Below are 20,128 nucleotides of genomic sequence, written 5' to 3'. Positions count from 1 at the left end.
GCTGGAAGTCCAAGATCAAAGTGCTGGCAGGGCTGGTTTCCTCTGTGGTCTCTCTCTTTGGCTTGCTGCTTCTTCCCATGGTCTTTCTGTGCATGTGGACTCCCGTGGTCTCTCTGTGTGTCCAAATTTCCTCTTCCTATAAGGACATCAGTCAGATTGGATTAGGTCCCACCCTATGGCCTCATTTTAATTTAATCACCTCTTTAAAGACTCTGTCTCCAAATACAGTCACATTCTGAGGTACTGGGGGTTACGGCTTCAACATATGAATGGGGGTGTCCCAATTCAGCCCATATCAGTAAAATACTGACTTTAAATATTTTATACGTGGAAGAAGTTTGCCTTTTTCTAATTAGCACAAAGGCACCACATGGACTAGTGGTGGCCCAGCTCGTGATCCCTTAAATCTCAGTAATTCCAGGACTTCTATGTCATGCTTGGGGCGTAGAAGCTTTTGCAAGGGCTGGGAGCCAAGGGCCTGAGTGCAGCCTTCCCAGGGACAGACAGTTATTCCTCTCTGGGAGTCTTACCAGCAGCCATTCCTCTCCAGGGAGTGGGGTTTTGTTTCCACTGCCAAAAGGACTTTCTGACCTTTGCCCTCTTTTCAGTCTGGGTGACTTGCTCCATCCTCCTTCTCTCCTGCTTGTTTCTCCCCTCATTCCCCTCCCCGTCCATGAGATCCAGCACACTCTCCTTCACAAGCTTAGCTTTTTTGCCAAAGAGAAGGAGATATGTTATGTTCAGTGGACTTTGACTTTTGGCTCTGCAGCACCAACCTCTCCTTACACAGGAGCCGATGGTCCCTTCTCCCTTGGATTTTGGGGTGGGGAGAGGGAAAAGGCAATGATGAAAAAAATTAACTTCTCAATGAATTAACCTGCCAGATACAGAAAGACTTTAGCACAGTGCCTGGCAGAGCCCGCCCATCATCATCATCATTATTAATGCAATTATTACTCTTATCACAACATTATATGAAGCAGCACTCAGAGTCTATCGTCTGAGGAAAAAGCACCAAGAAGCCAGTGTCTAAAACAGCACTGTCCAGTAGAACTTTCTGCCACGATGGAAATGGTCTCCATCTGCACTGTCCAATGGAGTAGCTGTTGGCCGCTGTGGCTACAGAGCACTTGAAATGTGGCTAACGCAAGTTTAAGTTCAATTAACAATGCAGCTGGCTGCTACCCTGCTGGACGTTGCAGATTTATAAGATTTTTGTAGCAGCTGACAATAGAGAATGTTTGAGCATTTTCAGTCCAAATAATAGAACAATTTCCATTTCCTTTCCTGGCCATGCCCTGAACCCGGTTTTGCCTCTCTGCCCACTACAAAGATGAGGGCTGCCCCCCTACAGTTTCTACAAGCAATCCAGAATGCCAACAACAACATTTGGAAGCCTCGGGGGGATGTTTCCATGTTGAAACCTTGACCTTCCCAGTTCATTCTTCACAGCAGGAACATCACAGAGTGATGCCATCCTCTTGTGACTCTGGTTTACGACATCCCCTTTCCCAAGTTTTATGTGGCATCTGAAAAAATAAAATCAAAGTGGAATTCAAATGAATTTTGTTTTCATGCATCGGGGCCGACTTTCACGCCACCTCTCGAGACCCTCCAAGATGCTAGGAGGCTCCACTCAGCCAGGCCTGGGAGCTGCACATTCCACAGCTGGTCCAAGCTGCCAAGCTCTATGAAAATCCTCTGAGCACAATTAGGAGTTTTTATTTAATGGCCTTAATGGTGTGCCCACTGGAAATGTGTACCTTGACACAGCCGGGCCTCCAGGCTCCTGTCACCTTCTTACTGTAACTGGAATTGGCAGTGCAGCCCCTGGAAAATGGGCACCTCTCGTCTCGACATTCTGCATGAATCGCTCTGTTCTGTGGAGGAGCAGGGCTGGCCTCAGACGCCTGCAGACAAAACAGACGGGCTGCTTTTCCTGCGTCGGACTTTTCCTGGGGGCTGGAAGGGGGCCGAGGTTCTCTCCTTGAGCTGCTGTAGTTTTTCCTCTCTTCCTTCCCTGCCCTTTCCAAATTATATACTTTCCTTGGAGCCACATGTTTCTAAAGTCTCTCATTCACACAGCTTTGCAAATATTCTCGAATAATGTGCGTGTGTCTGTGTGCATCTTAAAGGTATGCACTTGGCGAATGCGTAGAATTGAATGAAATCTGAAGGTGGCATCCCGTGTGAAACACTCCTCTGACTCCCCATCACTTACAGAATATAGTACAAGCTTGTTAGTTATAGTAAATGAGGCCCTCTATGATCCGGGTCCTGCTTACGTTGATAGCCTCATCTCCCTCTGTTGTTATACTGGCTCTACCAATTCTGAGCAGCCTAAGCTTCCTCAGATAAACCCTGCTGTTTTGCTCCTCCGTGTATTTGCCTGTACCGTTCCCCCTGCCCTGCACCCACACCTTGTCCACCAGGAAACTGTCCTTCCCTGATACTTGGGCCAGCAGGCACCTGCTCTGGGAAGCTTTCTCCTCTTCCTCTCTCTCTGAGTGTTCCTTTCTCCCCCTGCATTGGTTCTGTCCTATATCTTACATATATCTGTGTTTCACTTGTCTCCCTATATAGTACCTTGTTTCCTTGCCCATCTGTCTCCATTCTTGGGCTGTGAGATCGTTGAAGGCTAGGTCTGTGTCTTTTTCATCTGAACTGCCAGAACCCATCCTAGTGCCTGGCTCATAACCGCCGATCACAACCCATTGCTGAAACGAACTGAAATGAGTGGAAAGAGCATCTGATGTGAGAAGGTTGTGTGTTTCCCACACTACATATTCTCTTCTCAGCAAAGTTTTGTTGAATCCATTTGAGTTGGCTTTGGATGTAATTATCATCTGTGCATTTAAAGAAAAAGTTGTAAATTACTGTGGAAATACCCTTTGCCAAAGCTCAACAAATGAAATGAAGGAGATAGCAAGGGAGGAAAGGAAGAAAGGTAAACACGTGTGGAAACATGCATTCAGGGTCTGTCCTGTGGGCTTCAATGCCAAAGGACAACCGGAATCTGTCTGCATCTCTCCACCCAGTTACATCCACCCTGGTCCAGGCCCCACCATCTCTCACCTGGACCTCTGCAGCTGCCTCTTCTCACTGTTTCCACCTGCCCTGTTATGAACTGAATGTTTGTGTCTCCCCAAAAGCCACATGTTGAAGCTCTAACCCCCAATGTGATAGTATTAGGTGGGGCCTTGGGGAGGTAATTAGATTTAGGTGAGGTCATGAGAGTGGAGTCCCCATGATGGGACTAATGCCCTTATAAGAAGAGGAAGAGAGACCAGAGCTTATTTTCTTTGTCATGTGAGGACACAGCAATAAGATGGCCATCTATAAGCCAGGAAGTCGGTCCTCACAAAGAACCGAATCTGCTGTCGCCTTGATCTTGGACTTCCTGGTGTCCAGAACTCTGGGAAACAAATATCTGTTGTTTAAGCCACCCAATCTATGGCATTTTGTTGTAGCAGCCTAGGTTTTCTAAGACATGTTTCCCGGCACTCTACTCTCCACCCAACAGCTAGAGTCAGCTTTTCCCAACATAGGTCAGGTCAAGTCATTCTGACTTAAACTCCCCATTCACTTCCAAACTCACACGCCTCTCTCCAGCCTACGAAGACCTTCCATGATCTGGCTGCCACCTCCTTTCTAGGATGCTGTCTTAGCCTCTTTCCCTTGTTCACATTCCAGCCACGTCACCTTCTTTCATCCCTCACAGGCTAAGCCCATGAGTGCTGCTGCCCAAATGACATTCCTGCAGCCATTTGGATGACTGGCCCTTAAATGAAAGACTTCTTGTCACAAGACCTCCCCTGGCTACTATATCTAAAGTCATTTCACAGTCACTTTCCACCATGTCACCTGTTTCATTTTCTTCATAGCTCTTTCTGGAACCTGATACACCTTCTTGTTTATTTCCTCCTTCATTCTCTGTCTTCCCCAGCTGGGCTCCTTGAGGACAGGAGCCTCACCTGTTTTGTTTGCTCCTCTATTCCCAGCTCCTAGAACAGAGCCTGGCCCAAGCGGTGCTCAGAAATGATCGGCTATCCAAAGACTAGGACATGCCTGGCGCTGTGCTAGACACTTCCACAAACCGTATTTCATGTAATCATGTCCAGGAGGGTGTCTTGCAAAAATTAGCAGGGAATGGCCCATGATTTCCAGGGTTTTGACATACCTGGGGTGGGTTCATTTATAATTCGTTTCTTTGAAGTAGAAGTGAGTCGAAGAGGGTGACTTCATATCCAGGTCTATCCACATCAAAGTGTATATGGATGAATGCCAGGGCAGCAAAATTAATGTGACCTTAAAACTGAAGGTGTGGGAAGCTGCAACCTAAGTAATGTGGTGGGTAGTGACAGCACCCCACTGGGGTCTACAGTCCAGCTCCTGGTCACTCCAGCTCTGATGCGCCCAGAAGTTGTGCTGAGGTTTGTCCACTTTGAAAGCAGGTTTAGTTCTACCTGCCCACCCCTTTAGATGCTGAAAAGATGAAAGCAATTTCTGAAACACTGAGTTTCTCAGAAGCAAGCTTTAATATGAAGATTAGGTTGTGTTTTTAGGAGAGCTCTGTCATAGGGAATCATGGTATTTTCTTCAGCTTTCAAAAGAGCACTGGAATTGGAATCAAATACCTGGGTTTGAGTCCAGATTCTATTGCTTGGAAACTCTGCAACTTTGGGCAGTTCACTTAACCTCACCTAATTGATTTTCTCTTCTGTGAAAAGAAATGCTTGCTCTTCTGCCTCAGAAGTTCATTCTAAAGATCAGAATTAGAATGGTGCTCTGGAGGAAAGTGTAAAACTGCAAAGTGCCATGCATTGGAGTTTGTTACTCTATTATCAAGATCCACTCCCTATGGAATCAGAGAATGACAGAATATTAGAAATTATAAATTCAAGCCCTTTTACGTGACATATGTGTGCATGTATGTTTAAATGTTTCATGGGTTATAGAAACGATATGCTTTTGATCGTTCCTTTTTTTTTTTTTTATTTGGGGTATAATTGCTTTACAATGTTGTGTTAGTTTCTGCTGTACAATGAAGTGAATCAGCTATACGTATACCTATATCCCCTCCCTCTTGGACCTCCCTCCCACCCCCCCACACCGATCCCCCCCATCTAGGTCACCTCAGAGCACAGAGCTAAGCTCCCTGCGCTATACAGCAGGTTCCCACTAGCTATCTGTTTTACACATGGTAGTGTATATATGTCAATCCTAACCTCCAAATTCATTCCACCCCCCTTCCTACCCCCATGTCCACACATCCACTCCCTGCGTCTGTGTCTCTATTCCTGCCCTTCAAATAGGTTCATCTGCACCATTTTTCTAGATTCCACATATATGCGTTAATATATGATATTTGTTTTTCTCTTTCTGACTTACTTCACTCTGTATGACACTCTCTAGGTCTATCCACATCTCTACAAATGACCCAATTTCGTTCCTTTTTATGGCTGAGTAATATTCCATTGTATATATGTACCTATCTTCTTTACCCATTCATCTGTCGACGGACATGTAGGTTGCTTCCATGTCCTGGCTATTGTAAATAGTGCTGCAATGGATTGTTTCTTATCCACTTGAGAACACTAATACACATAAGAAAAGCCGACAATAGAATAAAGGACTAAATAAATACTTTGGACAAAATGTTATGCGAGTTTGGGGTGGTGGCCTGGAGGATTGTAATAGCCTCCTAACCAGCTTTCCTGTGCCTTAAGGCTCTCTCCTCCCCCAAGCTACCCCAAGTAGTGGTACCAGAGAGATTTCTCCAGCAAAAGGTAGTAAAATAAAGTGGTTAAAGGTGCAAACGTTGGACCCGGACTCCTTGGGTTCAAATCCCAGCTGTGCTACCCAACTAGCCAGTCATTTCAGCTCCCCGTAAAAATGGGAAAGTATTAGTAATTTCCTCTTAGGGTTGTTCTGAGGATTTAATGAGTTACTCTCTGTGAAAGTATTTAGCATCCTGTCTGACACTTTTAAAATATTTGCTATTATCATTCAGTTGCTCTCTGATTCTATCACTGAACTACTCCAAATTTTCTCATGGGGTCTTATTTCCTCCCAAACCAAGGCCATGACCCTTAGCAGGCTGTCAAGTCCTTCCCCTCCCCATCTCTGCAGCATTGTCTATTACTCCCCCTCACTCCAGCCAAAGAGAATGATTTGCTTTTCTTGATGCCTTTCTTGCCTTCAAGGCTTGCCTCTGCTTCCAGAGTTGGAAGTGTCTTCTCTTTTTCTCTGAGCTCTTAGAGAATCTTGTCTCAGTCTCTTAGCATTTCCTGTTCTAGTTTCTGAGGTCACTTTATCTTCCCCTGCTAGACAGTAAGCTCTTAAATAGCAGGAATTGTGGTTTATTTGACTTATATACTTTTCAATATTCCAAACAGACCCTTTGACCATAATAAGTATTTAGTAAATGTTTGTTGAATGAATGAATGGCCTGATGTGGTCAGAGGTTGCATCACTGAAGTGAGAGTTGAACTGTGTCTTGAAGGGAGAACAGGCTTTTTAAAATTATTTGTTTGTATTGCAGTTCAATGATTAAGAACACACAACATGGGAATGTAAATTGATACAGTCACTATGGAGAACAGTATGGAGGTTCCTTAAAAAACTACAAATAGAACTACCATACGACCCAGCAATCCCACTACTGGGCATATACCCTGAGAAAACCATAATTCAGAAAGAGTCATGTACCAAAATATTCATTGCAGCTCTGTTTACAATAGCCAGGACATGGAAGCAACCTAGGTGTCCATCATCGGATGAATGGATAAAGAAGATGTGGCACATATATACAATGGAATATTACTCAGCCATAAAAAGAAATGAAATGGAGGTATTTGTAATGAGGTGGATGGAGTTAGAGTCTGTCATACAGAGTGAAGTAAGTCAGAAAGAGAAAAAGAAATACAGTATGCTAACACATATATATGGAATCTAAGGGGGAAAAAAAAAAGGTCATGAAGAACATAGAGGCAAGACGGGAATAAAGACACAGACTTACTAGAGAATGGACTTGAGGATATGGGGAGGGGGAGGGGTGAGATGTGACAGGGTGAGAGAGTGTCATGGACATATATACACTACCAAATGTAAAATAGATAGCTAGTGGGAAGCAGCCGCATAGCACAGGGAGATCAGCTCGGTGCTTTGTGACCACCTAGAGGGGTGGGATAGGGAGGGTGGGAGGGAGGGAGATGCAAGAGGGAAGAGATATGGGAACATATGTATATGTATAACTGATTCACTTTGTTATAAAGCAGAAAGTAACACACCATTGTAAAGCAATTATACTTCAATAAAGATGTTTAAAAAAAAAAAAAAAGAACACACAACATGGAGCTAAACTACCAGGGTTCAAATCCTGACTCTGACATTTACTAACTCTGGGTGAATTGCTTCACTTTTCTGTCCTTCAGTTTTCTCATCCATTGAATAAGGAGAATAAAAATACTTTCTTCATGGCATCACATTGTGATGATTATCATATGAGCTTAGTGGCATCCTGGCACATAGTAAGTGCTCAGTGAACAACAGCCGTTATTACTATTGTCATAAAAGTAAGAGGTCCAGGAATACAGTAAAAAGTGGAAGAGTTCCCCACTCCACTCCAGCAATCTTACTCCATAGGTGTAGCCACTGCTATTGGTTTAGTAAGTACCCTTTCAAAGCTTTTATGAATGTAAAATATATTCAGCAATATAAACAAAATCATACCACATATACAGTTCTTCAAGTTTTTTTACACAACCATATGTCATGCTTATCTGTTTATGTCAATACATATTACTCCACTTCATCCCTTTTAACACTTGCTCAGCATATCAGTTTATGGATCTATGGTAATTAACTCAGTCAGTGCCATATTGATGGCCACTGAGGCTTTCCCAGTTTCTCACCATGATGAGCACTGTGTAGTGAATGTCTCAGAGATGCAGTTTTTCACACTTGTGATAGTGCAGCTGCAGGATAAGGTCCTGGATGTGACACTGTGGCCAATAAAGACTATCCACACTGATGTGCAAGGACCTCAGTTGTACATCATAATCCTTGGTCCATCTCAGGTTGTCATCTTTGGTCCTTGCATGGCCCTCTTGTGTTTTATTTGTGGATCTATGTTTAATAATATCACAATAATCATGTTCTAAAGTTTTGTAGTCATTTTCCAGTTGCTCTCTGGAAAGATAGTAACAATTACACTCTAAGGATAGGATTTAAATAGGCAGAGAACAGTAGTGAGAGCTGCTCTTGTTAGAGAAACAGTTTGAATACTCTGGGAGGTGAGAATAAATAAGGTTTGTTGAGGTTCCATGGCAAAGAGTGCAGTCTAGGACTTCCCTGGTGGCGCAGTGGTTACTAATCTGCCTGCCAATGCAGGGGACATGGGTTCGAGCCCTGGTCCGGGAAGATCCCACATGCCACGGAGCAGCTAAGCCCATGTGCCACAACTACTGAGCCTGCGCTCTAGAGGCCGCAAGCCACAACTACTGAGCCCACGTGCCACAACTACTGAAGCCCGCGCGCCTAGAGCCCATGCTCCGCAACAACAGAAGCCACCGTGATGAGAAGCCCGTGCACCGCAATGAAGAGTAGCCCCCGCTCACCACATCTAGAGAAGGCCCGCACACAGCAACAAAGACCCAACACAGCCAAAAATAAATGAATGAATGAATTAATTTAAAAAAAAAGAGTGCAGTCTAAATTGAGAATGTTTCTTTACTGAAGTACAGAAAGTCAAATTTGAGACTGAGGAGCAAAGCCAAGGACCTGGAATCTCATACCAGGCTGTAAGATGAATCTCATAACACAAGACGTATTTTACAAAGATTTACCTGGGGGCAGTAGTCCGGATGGACTTTCACTATTGTAGTTCACTGTTTCAGTGTACAAGTAGCTTTTTACATTAAAGACATCTGTATCAGTCACGAGAGATGGGGTTATGCTGCAGTAACAAATACTCCCCTAAATAGCTGCTTTAAACAATAACAGTCTATTTCTCTCTCATGTTCACCGGGGATCAGTTGGAAGGGGGTGGGAATGAGGTGGTTCTGCTCATCACTGATCAGTCATTGAGGAGTGCAGGCTGATGAACAGTCACCACCTCCAAAAGTTGCTGGCTTCCAAGCAAGAGGGAAGGAGAGGATTGGTAGGTCTTGCATTGGCTATTAAATGCTTCAGCCTGGAAGAGACACACCTCACTGCTTTTCACGACTCGTGGGCCAGAACTAGCCACTTGACCCCGTCCAGTGCCCCAAAGGGGACCAGAAGTGCAATCCCATCATGTGCCCAGCAGGAGGAGGGCTAGAAATAATTGACAAATGTTATTACTATCCATCTCCTTTCCATTATCTAAAATACCCTTTTCAGAAAATCCCATGACAACTGAGAGAGAAGGGCCAAATAATGCTGTTGTGTCCCATGTTGCTTCAAAATATTGGGCTGCAAACAGGGCTTGAATATGGTTGCAAACAGTTTGGTTCTATAGGCCAAATACTATTTTGATAATGGCTTCAAATGAGGTGGAATAGCGTGAAAAATCTTTTGAAATAGGTGATAACCTGTCCAAGAAAATCTTCACAGCAGATCCACTCTCCTTCCACCTGGCATCTTTCCTTCTCCGTTGTCTCTTCCCTGAGTCCTAGACCTTCTTTGGGCCCTATTTAGAGCCTATTCAGTCTCCAACAGATTCCCTGTCCAAGGGCAGAGTACAATTATAACAAGGATAATCATAATAATTATAGTCAACCCCTTAGTACTATTTTCCATGTACCAGTGCTTTCCATGTATTAACTCATTTTTCCTCATACCAACCTTACAAGGTAGGCATTTTCACTATTCCCTTCCTACAGATGAGGAAACTGAGGCACAAAAAGGTTAAATAACTTGCCCCAAGGTCACTAAAGGTTAGAAGACAAGCAGTGAGCCTCCAAAGATGGATATGATTGCTAGGGCAATTGCTAGAAGAAATGTTCTAGAACATTCCCCTCCCCCACACAAACTCCTAGCTACCATAATTTACCACAAAAAGTTCTGCATTTTAATAAAAGCTTTTCACCCACAACCCACACCCCCATTAATTTCAGCCAGCAGTCAATGCAGAGAAAGGGCACCACAGTGAAAGTTCACAGAGCCGACAGATCTTTTAGTAGACTTGATCTGAAAAATCTTACATAAAAATCAGTCATACTGTCACCTTGGTGGAGGCCCTGCTTTGTTTTTGCTAACTAGTCTGCTTTCATGGTCGCTCATAATCCCTTGATGTTTGCTCCTTTTTTTTTTTTTTTTAACTCTGAATACTTGTATAATTTCACCATGAAAAATCTCCTTTCATGGTTAATGTCTTCCCCTCAGGTAGTGGTAGCCTTTGAAACACACACCAACATTCCTATACCTTTAAAACTAGTTAATACTCACTTGACTTCAGGCTAATTAGGGTCAGTAATGGTGCTCATTCTTGCAGTTTTATACGAATGTTCATCTGAGACCTGTAGAACACTTTATCAACATAAATTAAGCCTTCATCTCTATGAAGCAGGGATGGGCAGGGGAACGTGCAAAGATGAACAATGTGCTAAGAATGTGACATAAGCCGGAAGTGTTCCTTCTACTTTATGTTTTCCATGTTCATCTTTTCAGTGTAGACATGATCAGGGAACTTTCACATTGAAGAATTATCTGGTTTGGCTGTACCCTTTCTTCTCTAGTTTAAAACCTCAGCTATTGACACTTTCCCGCAGGCCCATCCTGTGGCCCTCTGGACCTTACCTCTAGATTACAGGAGAAGCCTTTCCTTAGGGTCTGAAGCCACCCTACTACCCTCCCCCTAGTGAAGAGGAGAGTATGCTTGGTCTTAGGATGGTCTGGCCACACCAGTCACATGAGAGAAACTCCATGTTGATAAGAACGGATCCAGGCCAGCCACTGGCCCAACCTGGTTCTGTTAGTATAACCTTGACTCATTCCAGGTACAACCTGCACTTTCTGGTACTTATGGTGTGGCCCTGAGGACTCCGTTTTGTCTGTAACTCACTCCATCTTAGGGAAGATGAGGTGTGGTGGAGCTGAGGGTCACAGAAGTTAGGGAACCTCTAGGTGTGCAATCGATGTGCCCATGAGAAGGAGGGTGGCTGGGGCATTGGGACTGACACCCCAGTGAAGTGGAAGAGATGAAAGCTGCACAAACCCTGGCCTGGGAACCGGGGAGGGCAGGGTTCTAGGGTGAGGGGCATGAGAACCTGGAAAACCCGGCAGTTATCCAAGATCAAGGTCAAGTTCGAGGTTAGTTCAGAGGCTTGGAATGCAAGACAGGGTAGAATCACCCAAATAGATCACTGGACCAGCTCTGTGGGAAACAGTCCAAAGTTCTTCAACATAGAAGAGCAGTGTGGTTCCCTTTCAAAGAACTAGATTGTCATATAACCGAGAGGACTTGGGGAGTTTAACCACCATTTTTGTTCAGGGAAAATCTTGAGCTGGTTTCATTCAGCCTTCAGTTGTAGACACAAGGGACTTTTCCTTCCATAGCACTACCTTGCCAGGTGCCCCAGGACCCCCTCCTCCTTGGGGGCTTAAAAGTGCCCTGAGATATTGTATGTTGGGTTGATCACATGGCCTAAGTCCAACTACAACAACACAGCCAAGCTCGGGGGCACAGTCAGTTATTATTCCTGCTAAAGAGTCAGCGAGAAGTCTTCTCTGAACGCCAAAGGACAAAGTAACTAGTGTAGCCCCTGGGCATGGGTGATGCACAGGGTCATGTGAGTGGATAATGGGTGGTCTGTGGAGGCTGTTTCTGCTCATGCCCCTGGAGTCCCTTCAGATCGGGCGCTCTTTTGCCCAGACCCCAGCAGTTTTTCTCTCCCCTCTGGTTCTCCCCAATTCTTGGAGCTCATTTTGTAGGGCTGGTGAGGAATTTTGTTCTCACTCATGATATTTCTGCCAAATGTTTTGTCCTCTCTGTGGGTCTTTTTCATTTCCCTAATGGCCTACCTAGGCTTTTGAAACTCCAAAGTCAGGAAGAATCTTTTCCCGGCTCTGTTTTCCACTGTAACATCCTTTCTCTGAGGCGGTCAGCACAGAAGAGCCCAACTGCTTCAAAGGGAGTAGGGACATGAGGGAAGCACCAAGGAGAGAAAGGAAATGTGGGAATTGGGGGGAAGCATCGGTTAATACAATACAAGGATGTTAAGTATTTTTCTCCCACAAATCTAATCCCTTGGAGGCTGATCTAAAGTTGCTTGCCTCACTTGGATGGAAAAACTCTCTGGGGTAGCTCTTGGCAGATCCATTGGACTTCTGTATCTGAAACATCAGTTGGGTACCCCGGGCTGAGCACTGCCCTATGGGCCACCTGGGACCCACAGGAAGAGAGTCAGGAAAGTTTCTCCCTACCTGCAAATATCCTCACATAGCAGAAGGAGCTGGAAGTTCCAGAACAAGACTGGGTGGGGGCAGAGTCTCTTTGATCAGAAGCAGGGCCCTGGACTGAGGATGATGAGGCCTGGGAAAACCAAGACCCCACTAGAGGGGGTTCAAATTGCTTTCTCCGGTTCCTATGCTCTTGAGGGTAGTTAAAAATGGATTGTTTCATGACTCCATCTAGGAGCTGTCCAGTTTCTGTGTCTAAGCTCCAAGGTGAAAGGTTGACATTGAAAGATTCTTCTGTTTATGGAATACTGTGGTTTATATAATTCCTATGTTTAAAGTTTATCTATAGGCAGTAAAACAACCAATTCCCTTAAAATATAATCATCTGAGGTTGATTTTATATGAAATGAAGCATCTAGATGAACCTTGAATCTTATCCAGATTGACTGAATTGGCTGAACTGGGTTAAATGGAAAATACTGGGTCAATTACAAACACACCATGATTCTTGAGAAACTGACTTCTCTTCTGTCTGGATTCTACATTGCCCCGTCTGTCATGTATGCACTCAGGCAGCTATTAACGTGAACTGTTTTAACCGATGCAAAACCCGGTATGAAGGATTTCAATTCTCTGAGTGTCTATGCCATCCACAGTACACATGCACACACACACACACACACACTTGCACACTTGTTAGAGTCAGTCAAGGTCTACAGCCCCAAAAGGCACTTTATCAAGGGGTCAATGAGAAAATAAAACAAATCTGAGATGTTGGGAGGCAATTTATGGCAATCACCAAGCCCAAAGCTCTCCACTGAGGTTTGATTCATTTCCAATTTTGAAAGATGTCATTTGTGTAAATGCAGGACACATTCGTTTTGGGGTAAGCGGAAATGTCCCCAACTTCTGGTGGTAGCGGATACATCTGAAAAATGGAATCGAATCAGTTTTGCTCCCAAGAGGGACAGGTAGAGGACTCCCATTTCCTGCCAATTCAGTTGGAAACAATGAGGAGAGGGAAAAAAAAAATGGAGCCCTCCCTTCTCTTTCTGGCCTTAGACATGAACTCTTGATAAGATCCTGGAAAACAAGCCGCGTTTTTAACAGCCGTTTGCCCTCTTCAGCTGAGAAAACAGCAGGAGCCAAAACTAGGAACTGGGGCCACTTCTATTGTGAACGTGGCCAGGCTGACTTATTGTCACCAAACAGCAAATCACGAAATGACTGAGATAAGGAATATAATCACATTTTCACATGAACCTTACATTCTTACCTCTTCTATAGGAAAGGATATCCCTGCAGGAAGGAGGAAGGTGGGACCCCGCCCATGTCCTACAGCAGTGCTGGGACTGCATTGTCCAGGCCTTTTGCAGGGACACAGGAAGAGGGTACGGAAGTTTCTACAGGAAAACAGAGAAAAATTCAAACATAAACAGCATCCAAAAAAATTTACCAATCGTGAACTAGATTTCCTCTCTGGGCCTTCCATGCTTCCACGCGCCACTGGGCTGGCAGATTTTAATCTCGGATTCTGTTCACCTTGGTAACCTCCAGCGTGTGTGATTGTGCTGTTTCCCTACTTAATAAGTTAAGAGGATGTGTTTTCTGTGGCACTGGAGACAAAAACAACCTCTTTCCAGAGACTGTATCCTGGCCTGGCTGGAGTCTGTTCTGTCTTTTCCATTTGTCATTTCTGGGGAGGGCACGGCTTCCCTGAAGTCCCGTGTGGGATGGGGTGGCTCCCTTTTAGGAAGCTTTGAATGAAAGGTGAAAGTGGCCAAATCGCTGCTTCCCACAACAAGGCAAGGGCTTGGGCTTGGCTCCCCAGTTTTGGCCAGAGAAGTGCCACAAGAGACACACTCCTAACTGATGTGAGAAGAGCTCTATCGCCACGGTAGTGAGGGCTGGAATTTTCCCTCCCCACACCCCTGCTGTCCTCTACCTACCAGGGCTCAGAAGAAGCTGCCACAAGAATCTCTGGACCCATCCTGAGGCCACATGGCTCCTGGCTTTAGGCTTGAGTTGTGAAAACCACAGCTCGAACAGGGAGCAGTGATACCATGGTTAAGTGTGAAAGAAAAGGGCCAAGATAAAAAGAGAGAGCAGCTTTTGGGGGGGTCCACTCCCCCTATTCCTAGTACCTGTGTGTGAAACCAAAATGACTCCCCTTTGCCTCAAGCTACAGAGATGGGTGACAAAGAACGATGGAAAACTGTTACCCATTCCCTGCTTGGGGGCTTGAGGGAAAGGGTCTTCTCAAGGGCAACGTCTGATGTGTAAGGAGTTTCTCTCTACTTTTCCCACTGATTGAAATGTCTTCAACTTGGCTAGGAATTGTAGAAGTCACTTACAAACTGTCTCTAGTGGGGGCTGCCAGACACTAAAAGGAGCATTTGTTACTTCTCAGATGGGGCCAATCACACATTGCAGAAGCAAATGGTTACAGCGAATAGAAAGACTTCCTAGAAGATGCCATTATGGGAAATTAAAGCACCCCTGATCTCCCCCACCCCCCAATAGCTCTTAAGCACAAGTATCTTTCACAGCCCATCAGAGGAGAGAGTTCTGAGTGGGTTGCTCTAGCTTTTTAGGTGATATCTTTTTCTGAATTGCTTTTTCCAGAACAAATGATTTGCATTATGTTCAGCCAGGGACCAATTCTTCACTCAAGTATGTAAAGCAAAATATGGCTTGCGCTCGGGATGTGTTACTCACAACAGAAAGCTTTTCTGACAGTTGCCCCAGACAGGTGATTGACGTGTGTTATGTAAAAGCCCAGGTACAAGTATGAGGGTGACCTTGACTTCTGAAAGCAGTTTAAAATGCTGGTTAAGATGTGCTCAGAATGCTCTGTGGCGTGGAAGGAGTACCTACATTTTCAGAAAACAGTTGATGGAGAACTCCTTCATGCAACACAAATTTCTGGAACAACCGTTACCTACATCCCTCCATGCATTCATTCACTCATTCATTCATGTATTTGTTCATTTATAGAATAAGGTGCCAGGCACTGGGTTACATTTTAAGGACAGTCGGGGTGGTTTTCAATACATTTCACAGCAAGACATTGGCTCTTGGAGACCTTGCTGGACACTCTGCTGGAGGTCCCCACCCCTGTGCCAGGTGTTAACCCTTTAGTTGCTTAGTGCATTTCAATATTTTAGTAACCACTACAGCTGTGCCAGTGCATGAAAGCTAAATAACAGCCCTGAATGTGATGATGTACAAAGCAGTCTCCCATCTCTAGAAACCAACAGTCTAGGGCCTGCTGCTCTAAATTAGCAGCTACTCAGAGAGAGACATGGTGTAAGGGTCTTTGAGTCTCAACTGACCTGAGCCTAAAGTCCCATATAGGTCCCAGGAGGGCATTAATTTCCCACTGAGGGGAAGCAGTGGGAGGGAGGAAGGGCCCTTCTAATCAGAGACAGGATATGAAATGGGGCTGGAAGCAGCAAGAGTTATGTTAAGGACAATGAGCCAGGAGAGAGACAGCCCCGTGCTCTGTTCCCCACCTGGCCCAGCAGGGGCGCAGCTCCCTGTGGAGTCAGGTCTACCATACTCCAAGATGAGCAGGTGCCCAGCCTGGGTCTCCCCTGGGCTCTGTTGTTCTGCTTTTTCCCCAGTCTTCATTCATTCATTCACTCAGCATTCAAGCATCATTCAATAAATATTTATTAAGTGCTGATCATGGCCAGGCACTCTACAGGTGCTGAGGACACAGCAGTGACCAAGATGGACATGACCCTGCCCTCAGGGGGCTAACAGTCCAGCCAAATGTCAGAAAGGGGTCAAATTGTACTTGAATCACTTGAAAAGTTCTTCTTAATCATGTTTAAATATGCTGTTTAGAAGCTGATATTCTAGATTGGTGAGATATTAGATTTTTTTCCATCCTCTTTATTGGCCAAATGATTTATAATGTGTTTATATGCTTCTGTAATCTATAATAATAAATAAAATAGAATTTTATTGATATTATTTATATTTAATTGTGTTAAGATTTTTTTAACATACAGAGTTTTTTTTTTAACATCCTTATCGGAGTATAATTGCTTTACAATGTTGTGTTAGTTTCTGCTGTACAACAAAGTGAATCAGCTATACGTATACATATATCCCCATATCCCCTCCCTCTTTCATGTCCCTCCAACGCTCCCTATCCTACCCTCCCTATCCCACCCCTTTAGGTGGTCACAAAGCACAGAGCTGATCTCCCTGTGCTATGTGGCTGCTTCCCACTAGCCATCTATTTTACATTTGGTAGTGTATATATGTCCATGCCATTCTCTCACTTTGTCCCAGCTTACCCTTCCCCCTCCCCGTGTCCTCAAGTCCATTCTCTACGTCTGTGTCTTTATTCCTGTCCTCCCCCTAGGTTCTTCAGAACCTTTTTTTTTTTTTTTTTTGGATTCCATATATATGTGTTAGCATACAGTATTTGTTTTTCTCTTTCTGACTTACTTCACTCTGTATGACAGACTCTAGGTCCATCCACCTCACTACAAATAACTCAATTTCGTTTCTTTTTATGGCTGAGGAATATTCCGTTGTATATATGTGCCACATCTTCTTTATCCATTCATCTGTCGATGGACACTTAGGTTGCTTCCATGTCCTGGCTATTGTAAATAGAGCTGCAATGAACATTGTGGTACATGACTCTTTTCGAATTATGGTTTTCTCAGGGTATAGGCCCAGTAGTGGGATTGCTGGGTCATATGGTAGTTCTATTTTTAGTTTTTTAAGGAACCTGCCTACTATTCTCCATAGTGGTTGTATCAATTTACATTCCCACCAACAGTGCAAGAGGGTTCCCTTTTCTCCACACCCTCTCCAGCATTTGTTGTTTGTAGACTTTTTGTTGATGGCCATTCTGACCAGTGTGAGGTGATACCTCATTGTAGTTTTGATTTGCATTTCTCTAATGGTTAGTGATTTAACATATAGAGTTATAAATCCATAGGCCTTGAATAGTAAGCCAGATGAAGTCTTCCCAAGGGTCAAAGGGATTCAAGGCATGGCCTTCTGTTAGAGTACCTAAATTAATAGCCTAGTAGCATTTATGGTGTGGGGGGGGTTGCCATGTTTCAGGCCCCGTGCTAAGCATTTTACATGGATTCTCTCATGTATCACAACTCAAGAAGTAGTTACTAATATTATCCCCATTTTACAGACAAGGAAACTAAGGCTCAGAGAGGTTAAATAACAAGTTTTAGCAGAACAAAACTTTTCATTAAATGAAAATTGAATGAATGTAAGTTGAATCTGCAACTTATTTGGCTTTGCTGCACCTAAGCACAGAGGTGGTAAACAAAATATTTCACAACTGGTATGGTGTGGACGCTAACCTATCAGGACAGACGCCAGTCCACGGAGCGGAAGCAGGGACCGAGGGACAGGGGCCACTGGGGGAGAGGCTGAGGTCACCAGGGTAGCCAAGTCATAGATGCAGTTGGCTAGGACAGCATTTATGGACCAGTATGAAAGTGTTTTAATATGTTAACGACTTAAACAGCCGTACCTATAGAGCCTGCCCAGGTAAAATGGAAAGGTCTCCCACTCCTGTGGGTCAGCTGAGTGACTACTGAGACAGCGGTGTTCACCAGCAAATTGGAGAGTTACTAAGGGTCAGTTGACCTTCACAGTCTATTTCAAAGACTTAGTGTGCTTTGGAGTATGCTGAGATGGTGATTATAATTTTATGCAAACTGTCTTAGGTTACAGAAGCTTTCTTTCCTGATTCTAGACCAGAGCACCCAAACTGGAAGTCTATGGGTGCCTGCAGATGTGTTTTATTAAGCCCATACAGTGATTTCTCATTTTAAATAGCAAAAGCTAACATTTCTGTAGCACTAACTACACACCAGGCAAGTATACACTTTACATGTATTAAATCACTTAATCGTCACATCAAAACTATTATGACCAGCCCCATTTTACAGATGAGAAAACCAAGGCACAGAGAGGCTGAGTAACTTGCCTAAAGTGGCACAGTTAATTAATAAATGGCAGAGGCGGAATTTGAACCCAAGCTGTCTGGCTCCAGAGTAAGAGTTCTTGATCGGTATGCTCCTCTGCCTCTCTGGTATGCTTGAATTATTTGCTGACATTTAAAAATCAAGAGAGATAAGATAAAAACCCAGATTCCCAGCTTGTCAGAATTAAAAATCAGAAGTTCTAATAACCCTGAGCTTATATTCCCCCGTGGCAAAAATCAGCCCCCTTTCCATGGGAATGTGTTCTTTGACTTTCCCCAGTCCCCACCACTCCCTATTGCCTTCCAACACTGAGGCTGACCATCATTTGCCATTTGTCATCAGGCTGACACTGTTGTTTTCTTACAGACAGCCCTCTTCAGCCCTCTTCACTCATTTATGTGACCTGCCTGGCCCGTCAACTAGACTCTTCCTAAAAATAAGATGTACTTTTGCTCTGATAACACATATATTAGGATGCAGAAGTATGTGCGGAGCTTATGTCTCTTGCGAATTGTTACTAAGTACCAAAAAATTAAAAGATAACAGTGAGGAGAGAAATGAAGCAATCATGGGCAAATTTAAAGCAACTACTGGAGAAAGCTTTTAACAATTGGGAAGAAAATCCTTGATCCCCTCAAGTCCAAATCATATAAGACCTCAAATTTCTACTGAAAAACAAAACAACCTGATTATTAAGCTAAATTCCCTGCAACTACAAATAATTTTCTATAAAAGCCCAATATTATACAAAATATTACTATAAACCAATATGGTTGTCTTTTAAAACTCATCTACTGGAATTTTTACATTCAGATGCAAACCTGCTGAGTGATCCCCTTGGAAGATAGGCCCCTTTTCCCATGATGCCCCCGCTAGAAATATTTTGGGATTCCCTATGGGGGCTAATCTTCAAAGCAATTTATGAGTCACACAGTAAAAGTCAATCTCATTATTTCATATTCACGTCTTGTTTTTGATCCAAAACAGTAACACCCACTTTTTTCACTGTTATTCAAATAATATCTCTGTTCCAAAGTAAAATCCATTAAAGGATGAATATTTGTTCATACTGGGAATAAAATAATTAGCAACAATCTTGGAAGGCAATTCCATAAGTGTATTAGCAACAATAACGTCTTTAAAATAAGAGCATAGTCTCCCAAGGTGACCTCCTTGAATGGGCCATTACTTTTTAAAATATGTTTTGGTGTGTTTAAAGAATCTGATAAGAGAAAAATAAATATCTAATTCTATTTTTTATGGTGTGTATATGTGTACAAATAGAAAGCATGTACACTGAAGCATATACACTGAACAAATAATCATTATTTCTGGGTAGCACAATTATACGTGGTTTTTATTTTCTTCATTAATATTCATTCAACAAGAATTCAGTGTTTACTGGCACTACGTTAAATGCTAGGAACACAGTGTAAATATTTCCTTACAGTTTTGTATTATAATGAGAATGATTTTTGTAATCATAAAACTTTAAACTATTTCCATTCTGAAAATGACATATCTATGTATCTGTCTGCCCGATGAAGAAAACGAGAAGGGGGAAGAGGGTTTATCTCCATAAACTAGTCGATTGAGACAACTAGTTCTCTATGAAATTATATAAATTTGGCTTAGGAGACAGAGGCAAGTGAAATCTGATGCAAAGCCAGTTGGGTGAATTGGGGAAGGAATAAATTGAGGATAGAAGAATTAGAGATTCAAGATCCACACCTGGCATTATTTGTGTGACTTTAAACAATATA

This window comes from Eubalaena glacialis, chromosome 11 (assembly GCF_028564815.1).
Source record: "Eubalaena glacialis isolate mEubGla1 chromosome 11, mEubGla1.1.hap2.+ XY, whole genome shotgun sequence".
NCBI classification, from domain to species: Eukaryota; Metazoa; Chordata; class Mammalia; order Artiodactyla; family Balaenidae; genus Eubalaena; species Eubalaena glacialis.
This window is presented reverse-complemented; position numbering follows the sequence as displayed.